The sequence below is a fragment of the Macrobrachium nipponense genome, chromosome 4, assembly GCF_015104395.2.
Source record: "Macrobrachium nipponense isolate FS-2020 chromosome 4, ASM1510439v2, whole genome shotgun sequence".
In the NCBI taxonomy this organism is placed as follows: Eukaryota; Metazoa; Arthropoda; class Malacostraca; order Decapoda; family Palaemonidae; genus Macrobrachium; species Macrobrachium nipponense.
The window spans coordinates 43330158-43344246 of NC_061100.1; the positions used below are offsets into that span (position 1 = coordinate 43330158).

The 14089-nt window shown below is 41.4% G+C and overlaps 1 protein-coding gene and 1 pseudogene across 1 annotated transcript in view; one reads left to right on the top strand and one right to left on the bottom strand.

Moving 5' to 3' along the window:
• Nucleotides 1-14089, top strand: part of LOC135210894 (calcyclin-binding protein-like) — a 333184-nt gene that overhangs the window by 139727 nt on the left and 179368 nt on the right. The window lies entirely within an intron of this gene.
• Nucleotides 1-14089, bottom strand: part of LOC135210892 (uncharacterized) — a 105888-nt pseudogene that overhangs the window by 69953 nt on the left and 21846 nt on the right.

Here is a 14089-nt window from a genome sequence, read left to right on the forward strand (position 1 = left end):
TTTGAAATGAGTACATGCAATACATTTAATAAAAAAATTGTGAATTAGATATCATAAAATATAAAATAAATCAGACTGCTATCATACGTAATTTTTAGAATTCTTCTTCTGTTTTAATATTACGTTACGTATATGTTTCATTATAGCTGTCAGTAACTTGGTATCTCCATTAGGTAAAGATAGAATAAAGAATAGAAATGAATGGTTATTATACTGTTTGGTAGTTTCATTAGTTGAAGAGAGATACTAATGAAAATTTATGGCTTACTGTGTCCTAAGAAAAAGTGATTGCTTGGCGTTCGTTCGGTACTCGTAAGAGCGGAATGTAAACAATCGATTGGAAGGTTTTTTTTTGTTTGTTTGTGTATTATAGTTAATGATTAATTAATAATTATTTGAAATGAGTACATACTGATTATTTATACATTTTTTGGCATATTCTAAGCTTTTAGCTTCTTAGGTTTAGATGTCAGAATCATAGACTAGGCTACAGTAGCAACCGCTAACATAGGCTAGGCTTATTGCTAAGGGACATATGCTAAAGTCTTAATATATGCAGTAAAAATGGGGTTGGACATTACATGCAGTTGAATACGTATTACACAAGTATGTACAGTACTTTGCCGTCGCAACCCTAGAACATGTGTTGTAGGCCTGGAAATATAATTTACTGGGGTGTTTTTGGAGGGCTTGAAACGGATTAGCCATTTTACATGTAAAATGTGGTCCAAGATACGAAAACCTCATGATACGAAGGGCGCCTCGGAACTGATTAATTTCGTATCTCGAGGTACTACTGTATCTGTTTGCAAAAATAAAATAATAATGATAAATATGATATTGTCATGTTACAATAAAGTTTTATACATACTTACCTGACAGATATATACTTAGCTATAGACTCCGTCGTCTCCGACAGAATTTCAAATTTCGCGGCACACGCTACCGGTAGGTCAGGTGATCTACCGCCCTGCCCTCCCGGGTGGCAGGACTAGGAACCATTCCCGTTTTCTAATCAGAATTCTTTCTTCACCTGTCTCCTGCGGGGAGGCTGGGTGGGCCATAAATCGTATATCTGTCAGGTAAGTATGATAAAACTTTATTGTAACATGACAATATCATTTTTATACATTCAACTTCCCTGCCAGATATATACTTAGCTGATTAGCACCCATTGGTGGTGGGTAAGAGACAGCTAACTACTGAAATAGACAGGTAAACAACATATGTTGTAGGTATTAATAAACCTTGGTTCCTACCTTATTAGGCTGAAGACTTCGCGGCTACTGCCTTGGAGTCTGCTTAGCATCAAGAGCCTCAGCGAGATATTGATCTATGGCTAAGAGTTCTTGTGGGTCTGCCAATGGGGTCTTATCACTTACTCGGCAGAGCCTAAAGGCCTTTGTCATTGGGTGCTATTCCACTAACATGACAATACACCTTGTTCAAGGAGCACAACACCGATCCCGATCACCTGATCCTAACATCCATGTTAGTTCTAAGATTGCAAGGAGTTATCCCCGAACTCCTTACAAACAACCAAAAACTCGAAACATAATACACTTTATTTATACAAAATATACAAAAAAACAAAAAAAAAAAAATTTTGTACTCAACCCCGACTAGCCATACATATCCTGATCCCCTACCAGCAATGACACACTGCGTGCCCCGTGCGACAATCCGTGAGCTTGCTAATAGAAAACCAGACATATGACAAGAGGGTTTATGTACGATAAAATCAAAATATTTTAAGGATCAGTCTTTGCTCCAAGACCCAGCACTGTATCTGCTGATACAATGACCTAGAGAAGCACTTCTCATAGGTCACTCTCACATCCTTCAGATAATGAGATGCAAAACACTGAATTGCACCTCCAATACGTATCTCAATGATATTTTTAAGAGACATATTCTTTTGGAACGCCAAGGACGTTGCTACTGCTCTCACCTCATGGGTCTTGACCTTTAGAAGACAGAAGGATTCCTCCGAGCAGTTCTGTGAGCGTCCGTAATTATGCTTCTCACAAAAGAAAAGCCAAGGCGTTCTTGGACATGAGTCTTTTGGGGTTCTTCACCGCACACCAAAGACCTTGTTGACAAGCTCCCATCTGTCTCTTCCTCTCTAAATAAAATTTAAGAGCTCTCACTGGACAGAGAGACCTCTCTGTCTCTCTGCCTACGAGGTTAGATAGACCTTTTACTTCAAAGCTTCTGGGCCAAGGTTTTGACGGGTTTCGTTCTTCGCCAGAAACATTGTCTGGAACGAACAGATGGCAGCATCTCCTTTGAACCCCACTGTGGAATCGGGAGCGTGCAATTCGCTCGTCCTCTTGGCTGTAGCGAGAGACAACAGGAATAAGCATTTCCTAGTGACGTCGCGGAAGGAAGCCAGATGTAAAGGCTCGAATTTATCCGATAAAAGGAATTTTCAGGACCACGTCCAGATTCCAACTAGGTGTTCTAGGAGTTGCTGCTTTTGAAGTTTCAAAGGATCTAATTAGATCGTGCAGATCTTTGTTGTCTGCAATATCTAGCCCTCGATTTCTAAATACTGAAGACAGCATGCTTCTGTATCCCTTATTGTTGAGACAGATAGGTGTGATTCCTCTCACAGAAAGAGGAGGAAATCGGCAATATTCACTATAGAGGTACTGGAGAGGACAGCTTCTGACTCTTACACCACCTCCTAAAGACTTCCCACTTCGATTGGTATACTCTTCTCGTCGAAGCTCTGCGGGCTCCAGCGGATTAGAGACCCGCCACAGCCTTGCGAGAAAGAGAGGAAAAAAGCCCCTCGCTCTGACAAGTCTTTCGATAGTCGAAAGGCAGTCAGAGCGAGACCTGGGAGGTTGTGATGAAACCTCTCGAAGTGGGGTTGTCTGAGTAGATCTGGTCTGTTTGGAAGAGATCTGGGGAAGTCCACTATCCACTCCAGTACCTCCGTGGAACCCATTCCTGGGCTGGCCAAAATGGGGCTATAGTGTCAACTTCGTGCTCTTTGAAGCTACGAACTTCCTGAGCACTTCCCCAGGATCTTGAACGGGGGGGAAAGGCGTAGGCGTCCACACCCGACCAATCCAGGAGAAACGCGTCTATTGCGAAGGCTCTCGGATCTTCCACTAGAGAGCAAAAGATCTCTACTCTTTTGGAGAGGAACGTCGCAAACAGGTCTATGTGAGGTCTCCCCACAGGGACCCAAAGACTTCGACACACTTCTTCGTGTAGAGTCCATTCTGTGGGAAGGACCTGATTCCTCCTGCTCAGTCTGTCCGCTCTCACATTCTTGTTATCCCTTGTACAAATCTTGTGAGGAGAGTTATGCCTCTTTCTTCTGTCCAAGTTAACAGGTGTTTTGTTAACTGAAAGAGAAAGAGTGCGTGCCTCCCTGCTTGCGTATGTCAAGCCAGAGCCGTGGTGTTGTCCGAGTTTATCTGTATCACCCCGGCCTCTGACTATCTCTTCGAAGAACTTTAAGGCTAGGTGTATGGCCACTAGTTCCTTGCAATGATGTGCCAGGACACGTTCCTTTGTCCAGGTGCCTGACACTTCCCTTGCTCCTAGCGTCGCTCCCCATCCCGACTCCGAAGCGTCGGAATATAACACTTGGTCTGGGTTCTGCAGGGCAAGCGATACGCCTTCGTTCCTTTGAAGAGGAAGGATCCACCACTTCAAGTGATCTTTTATCTCTTGTGGAAGCGGGAAGATGTCTGAGAGTTGTCCCGTCTTCCAACTCCACACCCCTTTCAGGAAAAACTGAAGAGGGCGAAGGTGAAGCCTCCCCAGAGAGAAGAACTTTCTAGTGAGGACAGGGTCCCTAAAAGACTCAGATAATCCCTCGCTGAGCTGTTCTTTCTCTCTAAGAAGCCCGAGATTTTCGACAAACAGCGAGTGATTCTTTCTCGCGAAGGAAATACTCGAAAAACCCCAAGAATCCATCTGAATCCCCAGATAGACCAAGGTCTGGCTGGGATCAGCTGCGACTTCTCGAGGTTTCATGAGTAATCCAGCGATTCTATCATCTTCTTGTTACTGATAAGTCCTCCAAGCACTGAATCTCCGACTTGGCCCTGATCAGCCAGTCGTTCTAAGTAGAGGGAGATGTTTATTCCCTCTAGGTGAAGCCCATCTTGCCACATTCGCCATTCAGGAGTTGGTGAATACCTGCGGAGCTGTAGACAGACCGAAGCACAGAGCCCTGAATTGAAAAATCTTGTCTCCTATTACACAAACCGAAGATATTTCTTTGACAAATGGTGAATGGGAACGTGGAAATACGCATCTTGCAAGTCCAGAGAGACCATCCAATCTCCTGGAACGAAGAGCCGACATTACTGAAGCGGCTGTTTCCATGCGGAACTTCTTTTTCTGAACAAGCGATTCAGAGCGCTTACGTCCAGTACTGGTCTCCACCCCTCCGATGCCTTTGGTACTAGAAAAAGGCGATTGTAAAAATCCCGGGGAGTGTGGATCCTGCACAAGTTCGATGGCCTCCTTTTCTCACATTTGTTCCACCATTTGAAGGAGAGTCTTTCTCATTACAGGGTCTCTGTACCTCGCTGACAGTTCCCGAGGCGTAGATGTTAGGGGAGGGCTGTCCTCGAAGGGGATTACGTATCCTTTCTTTAGGACCGACACTGACCAAGGGTCGCTCCCCTTTCTGCCCATACTCCTGCAAAGTTCAGGAGTCTGGCGCCCACTGGTGCTTGAAGGAGCAACAAGTCATTTGGTTTTCTTAAAAGGTCTAAAGGAAGACCTTCCTCTCTTGTCAGAGCTCTTCTTTCTGGCAGGGGGACGAGCCGCTGCACCTCCACGAAAGGGCTGCTGAGGAGGACGAGAGTCCTTCTTAATCGTCGACACTACTGGGCGTTCCTTTCTTGGACGTTTGTACTAGTAGGTCCTGTGTCGCCTTCTCAGTTAGCGAGCGAGATATATCCTTCACTAACTGAGAAGGAAACAGATGATCCGACAGAGGGGCGAACAATAAAAGCAGGTCCTCTGGCTCGGAGAAACCCCTTTTGATAATAGGGATCCATATACTGATCTCTTCTTCAGAAGACCAGCACCAAAAAGGGAAGACCACTTCTCCCGAACCAGTCCTGTACTGCCTTGTCCATGCAAGACAGGACGCTATGGAGAATCTCTGGGTTTTTAAGAAACTCCGGATCTTTCTCGATTTGTTGGCAGAACTCCGAGTGACCAATCCAAAAAGTTTGAACACCTCTAAAGTGACAAAAAGTCCCTTTAGAAAGTGGTTCAACTCCGAAGTGCTCCACGTTGATTTGACCGATCCTAAGGAGTGACGTCTAGAGGGCCTCCACTAAATTGGAAAAGTCCGCATCTGCCGAGGCAGGAGAGAAAGACCCATAGTCTCTCCTGTCCATACCAAATACCTCTCTTTCCATGGAGTTTGGAAGGAGGCATGCAGAATACAGTCTTTCCCAACTCTTTCTTCTTGTCCATCCAAGAATCTAAAGAATGGAGTGCCTTCTTCATCGAAATTGCAGGCTTCATTTTCAGAAAGGCCGAAGATTTTGCCGTTAGCCGAGCTCGAAAAGAGAGAACGAGGAGGAAGGAGGAGCCGCCGGACTAAGAGAGTCTCCAAACTCTTGTAGCAACAATGAGGCTAAGACCTTATAATTCGAGAGTCCTTCATTTGCAGGAGGTTCGTCATCAGACAAATCGTCTAAACCTCGATCAGACGAAGGAGAAAGCTCTCGTTTGGAGGGAGAGTCCTTCCCAAGACCTCCTACGATCTTGAAGAGAGGAGCTTCTATTTGGAGAAGAGTCATAAATTCCAGGAAAGAGTCTCCGACTCCTGCCTCCTGGCTCTTGACTCTTGCCTCCTGACTCCTGCCTCCTGGCCTGGACCTGGGACCTCCGGACTCCTGCCTCCTGACTCCGGACTCCTGCTCGACTCCTGACCTCCTGGACTCCTGCTCCTGAACCTCCTGACTCCTGACTCCTGACTCCCTGCCTCCTTGACCTCCTGATCCTGCCTCCTGCCTCCTGCTCTGCCATTGCCTCCTGGCCTCTTGCCTCCTGGCTCTGCCTGCCTCCGCCTGGATGACTCCACACTCCTGGCTCTTGGCTCTTGCCTCCTGGTTGACTCCTCACTCCTGGCTCTTGGCTCCTGCCTCCTGGGTGACTCCTGACTCCTGGCCGGTGCCAGACGTCTGATCGGTTCATCCACGTTCGTACAGGAAGCCTCACCTCGAGTAGGAGCATCGATCCTGGCGGCAGATACCTCCATACGTCTGGAGGATCTTTTGATCGGAAGGGAAGAGTCTTTCCTTCTAGGAGGCTCCTTTGAAAGAACTCCTACGAAAGACGAAATCTGTTCTTGCATAGCCATCATGAACCTCTTCGTAACCTCCTCTTTATCCTCTTCGGAGGAGGGGAAGGAGGAGGGGAGGAGTCCATAGCCTCCACCTCCTGACTCCTTCTCACTCTGGTTGAAAGAATGGCTCTTCTTGCTTTCTTAAACTCCCGAAGGAGACTCCTCAGGGAAGTTTTCCGGGCTCGAATCAATCGTCGGAGCCTTCCAACTCCTCTTGGAGTGGTCGAGATCGATCTGAATCCCTCCAATCACGTCTCGGAGATGAAGATCCCGACGACGAAAACACTCAGCAGGGGACGCTTTTGCATAGCGATCCTTGCAGTCTGGGGTGTCCCACAGAAACCGCCGAAGGGACACCTGATCGGTGGGGATTCTCCACAACCTCCTTTCGGTTTTCGACATTCCTTCTCCTCTGGGCATGTGAGCTTGGAAGAGGTCTAGACCTAGGAGCGTTGCGGAGCCGACCAGATGCCCCCTCACTACACTGGGGACACTCATTATCACTGTCCACCTGAAAAATCACATAGCCTTACCTTGTATGGCAGCCATTTTGTTTTCCATCAACTTGAAGGCTGCTTTTAGATCCGCAAGTTCTTTCGCTGAATCTACAGGTTTTCTGCAATAGGAGAAGGGGCTGCAATGGAAGGAGAAGTAGCATACTTACCTGGGGAAGATCCCAAGCTAGGAATTAGTTCAGATCTCGAACTACTTAAACTTCTATAAGAAGCCTTCCTCACGCTTTCTCTCTCTAACTTTTTTTCAAATAATTAGTTAGATTCTTCCATTCGTTCTCACTTACAAATTCTCACATTCCTTGCAAGTATTAGTAAAAGAACATTCATACTCCCTGCAACCTTTGCATACAGTGTGAGGGTCTACCGAAGCTTTCGGCAACCTCACCTTACAGCCTACATTCACACAACGTCTCACAACCATTCCAGAGTCAGACATTTTAAAGAAAATCCAAAATCAAGTCCACAAAACAGTCCACAAAAGCGTATGCCAATCCAACAATCCAGATACGTCACCAAAAGTCGGTCAAGAAGATCAATTGCCGGTGAAAAAAGAAAAACCAATCGAGAGGAACCAACAACAATGTTGATGGCCCGGGCGACAGAAGAATTCTGATTAAAAAACGGGAATGGTTCCTAGTCCTGCACCCAGGGCAGGGCGGTAGATCACCTGACCTACCGGTAGCGTGTGCCGCGAAATTTGAAATTCTGTCGGAGACGACGGAGTCTATAGCTAAGTATATATCTGTCGGGGAAGTTGAATGTATAAATTTAATAAATAACAGTAATTTGTCAAATGCAGGCAGTCCGCAGTTATTGGCAGCCTCGGTTATCTGTGATCCAGTTGTACAGTGGTTAGCGGTGACAGTAACTGGATTTTCAATATTGATATGTGCCGATCCCCATTTATTGGTACCAGTCCCTGGTTATTGGCGCCAATCCCCACTTATCGGTGCTGCCAATCCCTGGTTATCGGTGCCAATTACGGGGGATCGGAACTATTATTGCCGGTTTTCGGTTATCGTCACACCATCAGGAACCCCTGCCAATAACTGAGGACTGCCGGTAATGATAATTTTGATAATACTTTTGATTTTCTTTTTCTAATTTTATATCATGTACAGTTTTTCATATCATGTATAATATAAACAATGCGATCATGTGTCATTTGCATGCTGGTAATGTTTACATTCGCTAAATCATCAGCTGACTGAGTGTTACTGACATCATTACTATTATTTATTAAATTAAGCATAATTTAGAGATAGATTATTTAAACTGATAAAGCTTGTTTTAAAATGGAACTTATCTTAATCTATACAAATTTTCAATGAAGTACAACTGTGATTCATCAGTTTCAAACATTGCGTTTGTCTGTCCAAAATATTGTGCAGCCTGCAGTTTATTCATTTCTTCACCCACAGTGTTTTCTTCATTGTTTAAAGGGCATATAATAATCAACTTTGTCTTTACTTCTGGAAGTCACCATAGAGAATTAGCAAGTTTTTAACAAGTCAATAACTGTAGTGCAACACTAAATATTGCATGATCATTACAGTAGTACCAAACATTGGTAAACAGCTATTTCTAAATTCAGTAGTTTATGTCAGTATTTGCTGCTGGCTATGGCTTTGTTTTGCTTAGTAGCGTCATTAAAATAGTACAGGCAGTCCCTAGTTATCGGCTGCCTCAATTCTTGGTGATCCATTTTATGGTGCTTGTCTAGGGGCGAATTTTGGTGCCAAATTGCACCAACTTCCTGTTATCTGTGCTGATAAAAGAGTACTAGTGCTGATACATACCTAACAGAGGCAGTTATTGGTGCCAATAAGCAACGAAAATCACTGATTTTTGGTTATCGGAGATTTTCACTTATCATTAAGCCATCGGAATAGAAACCCCACCCCCCAATAACCAGGGACTGCCTGTATGTAGTTATCAATTATAAAAAAAAGTAATAAATGATCAGATAAGCCAAAAAGTTTGGTAAGATCCTTGAATAACTATTTGTATTTATCCAGTCTGTGTTATGTGTAATTATTTGTACCCATATGCATCATTAAGATTAACTACCATTTACCGTGGAGTTTGCCTCTCTCTCTCTCTCTCTCTCTCTCTCTCTCTCTCTCTCTCTCTCTCTCTCTCTCTCTCTCTCTCTCTCTCTGTCAGAGCATAGTTTACCTTAATACCATCCATACATGTATGCACACACATGCAAATATGCACAAACTGAAAAATATAGTAGGTCACACTATAGTATCAGGTACAATACTACATTAAATGAATATGAGATGGGGCGGGGGTGGATAGAAAATGTAAATTGTTCCATAACTTGTATTAAAACGAAGAATTTGTGGGCTTTTTTATATATTGTGTAATTTTTTTTATTTAACAAGATTTTTGTGTATTTTTCATATCTTCTAAGCATATCCAGTATGTCGTTATAACTATAACAAAACAATCGGCTATGTTTTTGTCAACTTAAACTGTCTAGTATTGTATTGCATGTATTTTTAGAAGCAATTAACTTTGCATATATATACAGTAAAACCCCCATATTCGCGTTCTAAAGATTCACGAACTCACCTATTCAATGATTTTTCTATGGACCGTATATACCCATTATTCGCGGAAAATTTCCCTATTCGCAGTACTTTTCACTGAGAAATATTCATCAATTACTGTATATTTTCATATAATTTTCGTGACAAAATGCACTTTTTATGATAAAACTATTAAAATACTCAGGTACTACATGTATATGCATTTGTAGAGGGCTTTTTTTTTTTCAAGTATCAAAATTAGCAGTTCCATGCATTTTTGGAGGGGTTTTACGTATCTGTGGATTTTAGCTATTTGCAGGGGTTATGGTACCCATCCCCCACACATACGGGGGTGTACTGTATCTGATAAAATGAATATTCAAGTGAATTAATAGTTCAGACAATGTCTATATCAGAATATGAGTTAGAATAGGCTATTAATTATTGTATATGGAATTGCTATTCACTATAGGCATCATGAGTTACTCCAAGGCACTGCATTATGTTGTCTATTTATAAATCTTTGTTACTTAGCATTTTTGTTACTTACTGGGAAGGGCAGACCCCCAAACTGTTAAGTTCAGGTGTCACTGTATTACATTTCATGTTCATATACTAGTAGCTCCAAGGCTGTGCCATTAATAAAATTTTCTGTCAACTAAATGTTACTACAGAAAATGTGGATTGAATTGTAGCAACAATTTTTGGTGCAAAATACAAGCAAATTTCTTTTTCCATTATCTCATGGTCCTCTAGCTTATAGACTATATTCATACTTACTGTGTGAATATTCAAACCATCTAATTAAGCATCCTATGATTTTTTAAACAAACTTGATTTTTGGTGTAAAACCTTCAGAAAGACTTGATAGCCTTTAATCAGATATAGATTGACAAAATACACACATAGAAAACTTACAAATCCATTCCACAGGTCCCAAAACAGGGGTGAGGAACTTGTGTGAATTCTACACTTGAGCTGAAGTTCCACCCTCATTTGTTGAATGCATGGAGTGGCCTCATACAACGCTAGTTGATTGTCACCAACCAACTCCGAGATAACTAATGTAGTGCCATCACAACTGTGAAAACAATTTAAAATGAGCTGAGAACAATAATGTGTTAAAATATGCTACTTATACAGAAAATAAAAAACTTGAATAAATTAATTTCATACTAAACTGTAACTATTTAATCACATTTTCAATCATCAACTCCCTTCCTGTAGGGGATATCATTTAAATTCTACCTTGTATGACAAACTCAGATATTACTAGAGTTCTTTACAGTATTCCTTTGGCTCTAGCTTTATTATTTTTCAAATCTTATTTTATTCATTACCTTCAATTTCTTCTTATCAACTGACTATCTTACCATACTTAACCTTGTTTCAATTATTACCTCCCATTCAGGAGAAAACCTTTGGGCAAGTCCTACTAGTATATAATTCTGACTCAATTGTTTTATTAGCTAATTTGCAATATACGTAACAATGGTCAACATTTTATAAAATACTTCAAATTCAAAACCATTAATTTATAACATACAGATCACTGCTTTATACAGGCAGTCCCAGGTTATTGGCTGACTCAGTTAATGGCGATCTGGTTTTATGGTGCTTGTCTAGTGCCATAAAATCAGCGATTTATGGCACCATAACAGGCCAAGTTTTGGTTAACAGTGCTGATACTAGTTATGGTGTCATAACATCCCTAACAGAGGCACCACTAACTGGTTATGGGCGCCATAGGCGTCATAAATTGCCGAGTTTCAGTTAATGGCGGTTTTCACTTATCAGCACCCTGCCGAGAATGGCACCACAGCCAAAAAAAAAAAAATGGGGACTGCCTGTATGTGTATGTGTGTGTGTGTGTATACGTGTGTGTGTGTGTGTGTATATATATATATATATATACAGTCGGCGCAAAAAAAAAAAAAAAAAAAAAAAAACGAACGCCCATACTTTTGTAAACAGATCATAGCAATGATATAAAAAAAGGAAAATAAAAGGGAAAATTTTAGTTCACTTATATTTTTTTCAATACTTAGACATTTCTCCATTATTTTGAGTACAGCTTTTAACCTTCTTCGGCATTGAATGTGCTAAATCTTTGAAAATATTGTGCATTCCATGTCTTCAAACCAAAATTTACGGATGGCATCCTTCAATTGGGGAGGGACGTTTTCTCATCTGCTAGTGCCTTCAGTTTCCGTTTCATGTATGCCCAGCAATTTTCAATTGGGTTTAAATCTGGTGAATTGCCTGGCCAGTCCAATTTCTGAATATTAAATTCCTTAAGAAGGTTTGTGACCTTGTGAAATCGGTGGCAAGGTGCTCCATCTTGCATAAATACACGCATGCCCAAAAGTTCCTTGTAAGGGACTAATTCATTTTTCTAAGGACATTTTCATAAATCTCTCCATTCATTGTCGTGCTCTCTGGGAGAAAATATATCCCCCACTACCCCCATATCCGCTGAAAACATCCCATACAATCACATAAGGCTTTGGATGTTTCACAGTCTTGACTGTGTATTTTGATGCATAGCGGTTAGATCCTTGGGGCCTCCTTACTTACTTTTTTGCCAGCGCTATGAATAATGTGGAAGTTAGATTCATCGCTAAAAAAAACTACCCTTTCCCAATCCTTTTCAGTCCACTTCAAATATTTTCTGCAAAAAGCCATCCTTTTTTTTTTCATAGGCTTAGTGAGGAGTGGCTTCTTTGCTGCAACACGACATGGGAGACCAAGGTCTTTCTGCAATCGATGTTGCACAGTCCGTTCAGATACGTTCCTAAGCAGATCAGGGTTTTGAGACTTCAAAATTTTGGCTGGCATTGATGGATGTTCCATAACAATCCTTTTTAAAATGTTATCCGTTCTTTTTGTAGTTTTTCGTGGCCTCCCTGAGCCTTTCTTCCGCTTCAGTGATGAATCAAGGTCTCCTGTCTTGGAGCGGTTGCACCACAATGAGACGGTGCTTTTAGAGATTCCCAGCTCTCTTGCAATAGCTGACATTGACTTGCCAGTTTTTCCATAGGGTCACAATTTCTGCTTTCTTAACCAAGGATAAGGAAGGAAGTTTTAGCCATAATTCATTAGCTAGCGCGCAAGAGCGCCAAATGTAGCGGTGACGAAAGCGTGAATGGGGCAGAGCGCATACAATGACATCCGACCTTCGGGACGCTTGAGTATCACTGAAGTGCATTAGTAACTCATGGTACCGAACAGCGAGACAATAGAGGCTGCCAGACGAACGATAAATTGGGGAAAAATATATACTTCTCGGGCGGAAATCGCAGAAAAGTCCGAACGCTATTACAGTAATATATAGGGAGTCGTTCGCTTTTTTTTTGCGCCGACTGTATATAATATATATAATATTATATATATATATATATATATATATATATATATATATATATATATAAATATATATATATATATATAGGCGGTCCCTGGGTTACGACGGTTCTGGCTTACGACGTTCCGAGGTTACGACGCTTTTTCTTAATATTCAATGGAAAAATCCGTCCTGGGTTACGACGCTTGTTCCGAAGTTACAACGCTGACGCTTCGACGCTCCGAGTTAACAACGCTTTTAAAAAACGCATACTATGATAAAAATCCTTTATAGCTTAGCACAGTATATTAATAAAAATAAGTTTCTGGTTAGATTACAACAAAAATTTGAGGTTATGATGATTTTCGACACTTTTTAGTCGTATTTTTCTATGTTTTTAGTGAGCCTCATATGCGGAACTAGTTTCCAAGCGAATGAATACATACTAGCTTGCGGTGCGCAAAGTTTACACATAACAGTCCAAAAACCGCAAATAATGAAAAATCATTGCTTGTTTCCAGTAATAATAACAAAAACGAAGTTTCTAGTTAGATTACAACACAAATTCCAAGTATCCAAAGAGAGACATTATCCAGTAATTTGATCTGAGAGAGAGAGAGAGAGAGAGAGGAGAGAGAGAGAGAGAGAGAGAGAGAGAGAGAGAGAGAGAGAGAGAGGCGTCTTCCGACGCTCCGGAGTTAAAGGAACAGAGGAAGTGTTCGTTTCATTAACGGCCCTGCTGACTCAGCCAGTAAATGTTTTGCTGATACTAATAATATAATTTAAAATATACTAAATAGTAATCAATGTTCTTGTAGCCCTCAAGATTTGGCAAAATCGAAGTATCCAAAGAGACATTATCCAGTAACTAGAACCTTGACATACGAATTTAATTTGTTCCATTACCATCGTCGTATATCAAAACAGTTGTATCTCAAAGCATTTTTTTTCCATTAAAAATAATGTAATACATATTAATCCGTTCTAGCGCTATGAAACCACACCTAAATTACATATAATATACACAATTTATACACAAATAAACAAGTAATAACACACATAATGATAAAATAACATAGCAATGTGATAAAATGAGAATCAAATCGTTTAATGAAATCAATTAAAAAAAGAAAGGAATTTTACTTACCACAACGAAAGATGACGTGAGGCCAGCAGGGGGAGGAGGTAGGGAAGGGTGGGGGCAAGGAAAACGATTTGTTCTCTTTTACTTACGTATGTACACTAATAACTACGTAATAAACACAAATGAAATAACACATTGCTAAACTAATTTTTGATTTATTTTTTTTAATCAGTTCATAGTTAGAAATAATGGTGATGCCTTTGGAAG